Source organism: Equus caballus, chromosome 19 (assembly GCF_041296265.1).
Source record: "Equus caballus isolate H_3958 breed thoroughbred chromosome 19, TB-T2T, whole genome shotgun sequence".
Classification (NCBI taxonomy): domain Eukaryota; kingdom Metazoa; phylum Chordata; class Mammalia; order Perissodactyla; family Equidae; genus Equus; species Equus caballus.
The window spans coordinates 63672444-63679747 of NC_091702.1; the positions used below are offsets into that span (position 1 = coordinate 63672444).

General features: G+C 44.5%; 1 protein-coding gene across 2 annotated transcripts in view; it reads right to left on the reverse strand.

Annotated features, from left to right (window-relative positions):
• ZPLD1 (zona pellucida like domain containing 1) overlaps positions 1 to 6875 on the reverse strand; it is a 219663-nt gene extending 212788 nt beyond the window's left edge. The window contains exon 1 of one of the 2 annotated variants that reach the window (XM_023623836.2): positions 6646 to 6875. The gene's annotated coding sequence lies outside the window, so the exon portion shown is untranslated. The remainder of the gene's footprint in view (positions 1 to 6645) is intronic. The other variant, XM_070242899.1, reaches the window with a different exon arrangement.
• Positions 6876 to 7304: the final 429 nt, after the last annotated feature.

Consider the following 7304-nt stretch of genomic DNA (forward strand, 5'->3'; position numbering starts at 1 on the left):
AGAGGCTGTTTTTCCCAGGTTTTCTGCAAGATTTGAAATCCTTGAACACTTTCAGATCTTCATCCATATCTCTAGCGTAGACCAGATAGTTGGCGTTCCTGCCAGATTTCTGGGCCAGAAGAGCGTCTCCCCCGATTCCTTGTGGTGCACTGCCATCTGGTGGCCACCACCTGGCAGAAGCAGCCTTACCCTTTTCTTCCTTTGTGTGAGTTTGAGATCCATGCACCTTTTAGGTCGGCTATTTTTAGCTTCTTTCATGGAATGATTGAACTTTAAGTGTAATTAGGCAAGAAGTGCAAGCGGCAGTTAAAGCAATGACACTTTTTTTCCCTCTTTTCTTCAAATATTTGTCTATGCAACCATCAGAACATGTAGGCATTGTTAATGGAGATAAGAAACATGGATTGCAGAAGTGCTCATAGATTGCTATAACACCATAGACATAGTCCTACTAATGATATTGATCACATTTGTAATTGATTTATAGAATTCAATTAACTCACGGTTGGGTTTTTTTTCCCCCTAGCATTAAACAAAATTCTGGGCAACAAAATTCATTTAATGGCTGGTAACCATTTTCTATTTTTTCCCGTACTTCTCCTCTTGCAGATAATATGTAAAATTACGGAAAAATAAATTATTTTGCACTCTCAGGGATAGGCTAAGTCCTGATAATGATGTCATCTGTGCATAATGTTATGACCCACAGCCCTATCTAATGAAACAGCTTTCAAATTTAGGCTAAATTTCAAGCAAAAAAGCAGTAAACTAAGATGGAATTGTATTAAAAAACTGATAGCATCCCCACTATTTATTGTAATTCCGTGAACCATAAAAAGGGTCTAATACTAATTCTTGTTTTTTGTACAAAGTTCTCAATTATATATCATACAAAATAATCACATGGGTTGAATTTTTTCTGAGAATTTCTAATTGACAAGAGACTCAACACCCTTGTGGCGCCTGAGTCTTAACATTCAGTTGTTCTGACAGAGATGATACCCAGTCCACGTCAGAAATCAAAGCAAAATTCAACAATTGACTAAATCATGAAACAAAATAAAAGGGCCAGTATTAAACCACGTGGTTTCTCGATTATCTGAGTTCCCTACAGTTCAGGTGCTTATAAAAAAAACATCTCTATGGAGTATGTTTGGTCTTTTATCTGAAAGATGCCCAGAATTTTCACTTCCCTAAAACCGACCACAATCATGGGATGAATCGTTGGTGAATAAATGTGGAGCGTGCCTGGCCGTGTAGCAATGGGAGGTGAATTCAAGAAAACAAGTCCTCTCCTCACATCAACCGGAAACCTGAGGTGGCCAATGCGCAAAGCAAATGACAGAGAAGATGGACAAGCACTCTGAAAATTATAAATCATTGCAAAGCTCAAGAATTATTGTTCTCCTAACAAGGAGAGCTACATCACAAACACCACTATAGAGGAGAGCTCCATCACAGACCCACGCGCGCAATTTGACCACGGTGATGAAATCAACTAGATGAGGAAATACAGAAGTTAAAACTTATGGCAGCTGTGAGAGTAAGACTCAGCTCTGACACTTCCCGAGAATTTTTGGTTTGAGGGCTCACTGTTTGTGAAGCAGCTTAATGAAGCCCCTTATCCTTGTTTTTTACATTGTAATTCTCTGATTTTCTTTCTATTTTAATTCCCAGAACAACTGTGGAGCAGCAAGCAAACAGAAAACAGAGTCCAGATCGCCAGCAGCACCTTTCTCCACACCGCTCCGCTGTGCAGTGAGCAGCGATGTGCGTCCAGCCGACATATGCAGTAAATTATGTGAAACATCCCTCCCCCAGCGTCCCATGTTGCCGTCCAGGGAAGTTCACAGTGCACATCTGAAAGATCTCTCTGCTCAGGAAGGTTTAAGCAAAGTTCAAACAAAATTTGCTCCTCAGTGGATAATCTTAAATCAAAATCGGGGTGCCACGGGCTCGATTCATGAGCTTATAAAACCCTGGGAGTCTTGACACATACAGACACATTCTCAGATTCCCAGCAATTCTTCTTTTGCTCTTTCTTCTAACAACGTCAGCTTCCCCTGGGTCATTATCACATCCCAGCAGTTTGTGTAGAAAAAGTAGGGTTACAGGAGAAATAAAATGCCTCTCTTATAGAGTACATTTCTTTAAAATACTTGAATGTTGTCTTGGACGTTTACTGGGGGATAAAGCTCTATTATCAACCTCCAGTCCACAGCCACAGACGTACTTTCTTGCTGCTCTGTTTTTTCACACCGCTTTGAGAAAGTCTGCAACACCAAGAACCCTAGAGGGATTGCCATTGACCGTTCATGGGCAACGGCCACTAGCGCCCCGCCACCACATCTGCCTAATTCAGCCCTGTAATAGTCAGCTCAGGCCGCCATGACAATCCACCACAGACCAGTGGCTCACACGATCTATTTTCTTCCAGTTCTGGAGGCTCACAGGCCACAGTCAACGTGCCAGCAGGCTCAGTGTCTCCTGAGATTCCTCTTCTTGGCTTGCAGACAACAGCTTCCCACTGTGCCCTCACGTGGCCCCTTCCCTGTGTATGTGCACGGAGTGAGAGTTCTGGTGTCTCTTTCTGTTCTTATAAGGGCACTAGTCCTGTCGGATTAGGGCCCCAAACACGTGACCTCACTTAGCTTTCATTACCTCCTTCAATGCCCTGTCTCCAGATACGGTCCCATTAGAGGTTAGAGCTTCAACATATGACTTTTGTGGAAACACAATTAAGTCCATAACAAACCCATATTTATTGAGACCTAATATGAGAGAGATATGGCACCAGACTCAGGAAATACAGAAACGAATGCGCCATGATCCCTGGCCTCAAAAAGTACACACCTTCGTGTGGGGAAATGGATGTGTATATAACTCTCAAGGGCCCAAATCTGCTGTGGAAAGTACAAATATTAGACTCTAGAGAAGAAAGACAGCCATTGGATGAGTTGAAACAGAGAGCGTGCTGGGGTAACATGTCCTTCAGACGGACCACTCAGGTAAGGGTGCGGAGGGCAGGCTGCCACTGACAGCAAAGAGGAAAGTTAGTCGTCTCCTACCGACCCAGAAGATGAAGAAGAAAACTTGAACTAAATCCTAGAAACATGATTGAAGACAAGGAGACAGATCTGAGAGACTTTCAAGAAATAATGTCAAGAATATTTGGGGAAATTAATGATTCCTGTCACAAAAGTCTTCTGGGGGCACACCACTTTAATTATCTTTAGCTTCTCTCGCTTTGCTTGTTCCATTAGCATTTCCACGTCTCCTTGATTTATGTCTCTGTTAGTGAATGTTGCAAAATCCCTTTATTCAATCCAACTTGCCTCCTCACATATTACGATCACCCTACCCAAGTATACTTCAATTTTACAAATTTAAACATGGTAGGGATTGTTAGTGGATATTGAGAGTAAAGATCTAGTAATAATTCCCCAATAGCCTTAGCCACCAATAAATTCCTTAATATGTACCTAGAAATTACATCTCAAAGTTAACTATAAACCCTAAACTTATCTTACTTTTAATTAGCTGAGCACTCTTTGCTCTCTTTTTCTTCTTCTTCCGTGGCCATGAAACCACCATTCTACTGGGCACCCACCCAGCTGTCTGCCTTGGAATCATCACGGACTTCTCCCCCTCCCGGAATTCTTTACCCAGTGGGTCGCAGAGACCACAAGCTTTCCTTTAGATTCCAAAGTTTCAAACAGCTTAAGCAATCACCTTTTCCTTTCTATCTCCAGGCCCAACCCTCAGCGGTACCAGACCTCTTCCAATCCACTCTGCTTAAAACAACCACAAGTCTTCCAAAGACGTGACTCCACCAAGATGCGAGGCCTGCACAGAGGCCCTCAGGCAGAGCCAGCCCCGCCCTGCAGAGGCTGCAGCGCAATCATCTGTTTAGATATGTCTCCCTCCAACTAAACTAGGAGACCTTTAGGTGCAAGAGCCACACCTTGCTCAATCAAATCCACTCCACATTGCTTCAGACCTTGTATATACTTTATGTTTGTTGAACTATTTGACTAAGAGAGTCCTTGTGCTAAAGGAGTTCACATCGGCGATTGTATTAAATAGAGCATTGCAGGGGTATATGCTGTTTCTCCCACTCAAATGTAAGGTATTTTTGAGTCCCAGGCCAGGAGGTGAGCTTTCTCTATATCCCAGAGAATCCAAGGCAATGCCTTCAACCTAGTAGGTACCTATGTGGCATTTGTGTTTGACATCGGCAGCCTATCTCTACTCACACTACTCTACTCTAGTTGCACAAACTGGAACCAGGTCAGAACCAAAACACATTTCCCTCCTTCCCTTATGTTAATAAAAGTTCTACTCAAGAGATCATTTAAGATGACCATATCTCAGATCCTCTCCCAAAATCTACGGAGCCAACATGAAGATGAGCTGGTCCCTGAACCCTCCAGGGTTTCCTCCCTGCTTTGTTGGGAGCAAAGAGTGATCAAGGGAATATCATCACTGTAAGAGATTAGAAACCAAACTTAAAAACCAAGTTCCAGAGCCAGAACCAAGTCCGACTGTCTGTCTTCCTTGAAATGCTGTTTTGCCCAGGTTTCTATAAAGCTTATGGCATCAATTAGCTGCCAACTGCTAAATCACCCATCATTCCAGAGCCAAACAGCTTAGCTACAGGAGTAAAACACAAGCCCTGTCCTCATCCCACTCCACTCCTTTTTTCTAAACTGAAGATGTTTTATTTTTGTAGGTTGCTTTACGGAAAGAGGCACAAACCATACAGAACAATATGATCTAACCTCTGATATTTTCCATGTTGGCTTTGCATTACAAGAAGCCGTATTTTAACCTGACACTATTGACAAGACTAAGTTCACATGCAGCAAATGAGGAGAAATGGGTGATTTAATGTATCTGAATGGCTTACAATAACGATGGAGAATGTTTGTTAAATGTGCTCACTGTGCATCTGGTACTAGACTAAGTGCTTTAAATACTCTGTCCTTTTGTGCACATTCTCTTTTTTTTTTTTTTTGAGGAAGATTAGTCCTGAGCTAACTACTGCCAGTCCTCCTCTTTTTGCTGAGGAAGACTGGCCCTGAGCTAACATCCATGCTCATCTTCCTCTACTTTGTATGTGGGACACCAACCACAGCATGGCTTGCCAAGCGGTGCCATGTCCGCACCTGGGATCCGAACTGGCGAACCCCAGGCCGCGGAAGCGGAACATGCGCACTTAACCACTGTGCCACCGGGCCAGCCCACTTTTTTAATCCCCACAGTAATCCCATGTAGTCACAATTATTCCTATTTATGGATGGGAAAATATGAGGCTGAGAAAGGGCTATTTGTGCCTAAGGGTACACAACCAGTGAACTATAGTAGCTGGGATAAACCCTGTTCCGTCTGACTCCAACACCGACCATCTTTACCACTGCTCCTGCCTAAACTTAACCGGGAAGTTCAAATGCCAGGGGTAATCATCAACGTGGCCAGAAGGACTCAAAGTCACAGAATAAACATGATGCATTCCCTGGAGCAATTTTGTTAAATAATAAAGTCACTTAATACATTTTAATATATTAAAACAAACATGGATGCATATTAGTACAATACAAGCTTACACACATTTTTTAAATAAAAGAGAAGGCACTCAAAAAAAATTGTCTTTTGGAGAAGTCTCACCTGAGGCTATGTCTCAGACTCTGCCTCCTCCTCTCCGCCCCCTCCTGGGTGGGGTATTTATTTGACTGGACACTTCACTAAAGGGCTCAGGTGTGACCCAGACAATGGCCCACATTAGGAGATGCACTCTAGGTGCAGAGGCACATGGGCAAGACATGGCAGTGGTCAGTTTTACTTAGATGAGCTGTTCGTGTTCCTAGGACTATAGCCTCCTAGCAGAGGATGGAGGCTTGGGTACGAAGGCTCCCATGACCAGGCGGAGTTCCGCACAAGGACAGAGTAGAAGAATCCTGCGCAAGGTGAAGCCGGGGAGAAAACTGTTAGAGACGCCAAAGCAGGAAGGGTACCAAGATTCACTAAAGGAGAGAAGGGGAAGGAGGAAGAGAGAGAGCAAGGGAGCCGGAGAGAGGGAGAGGAGCGGGAGAGACGGATGGAAGGAAAAGAGAGGAAGAGAGAGGGGGTCAGGGGAAGAAGGGAAGTAAGCTGGGATACTAGTCAGTGCTTAAGTGTCTCACCAACTGTGAGCGACCACCTGAATTTAGTCTTGGTCGATGTTCCAATATCATGGTCATTTGTTGCCTGACCCAGCATCCAAGTCCTTTTCCTATTGGATGAATTCCTCACGTTTCTCGTGGTAAGAGGCAGAAACATCCCCCCTGAGAAGCTGCCAATGCCCCTCGGTATCCGACCTCCCCTCTGCGGATCACACGCAGCTGCGCGCGGCGCGCCATCCTTCCTGCTGCGGCACGGCCTTGGGACCAGGGCTGGCCTGGGCTGAAAACGAAGCCCGTGCGTAGCCGTAAACAGCTGAAACATGCCAGAACCGGGCAAAGGGAGAACCTGCTGTTTGACGGCGGTGGAGGAGCAGAATTTTTCCAGAAAATCAAAAGGTCTTACAAACAGCCTTATGCCTCAAGCCAATGTTTTTCGCTAGCGTTTGAGGGTACGGAATCCATAAATTTTACCTGTGGATCTTACCTAATGACAGATCAGCTTCCCCCTTAGCGTCTACGCGGTCAACTTGATTAACAGCCCAAGTCGGTTTTTTTCTGTGCTCCTCTGCCTCCATCTAGTGGATGGAGCGTCATCTGCAGCCCTGACTTCGTAATCCGCGGTCAGCACGGGCTTTTCTCTGGGTCTGTAACAGCAGGTCGGCTCAGGCTTTGGTGCCTGGAAAACCCTCCTGCCTCTCACGAGGCAGAGTGTCCACTTAGCTGTGGAAATCCAATACCTTGAGGTATGCGTTCTGCCCAGGGCTAGATTTGCACATTCTGAACATGTTGATTTAGCAGTAGAGGTAAAATTGGTGGTGTTGACAGTATTTCATATTTAAAACGCTACTTTAGAGTCTTTTGATCGTGCCAGCAATTTTTGCTGCACTGCAACACACACAAAAGTAAAACAGAGAACTGACACAAGTAGAAGCTGTTGCTAACACATAAGTGTGGCTCTGAGTGCTCTCTGGGATCTCGCCTGCACAGAAGTCAAACGGAGAAGCAGTAATAGGGAACCAAAGAACTGTTGAGCTGAGGAAATCTTAATGACCATCTGAGAAAACTAAAGCAGAGCAAAGGAAAGACGAGAGATATGGACCAAAGAACTCAGTCCCGGGCCAGAGTCCCAGTGCAGATTCTACG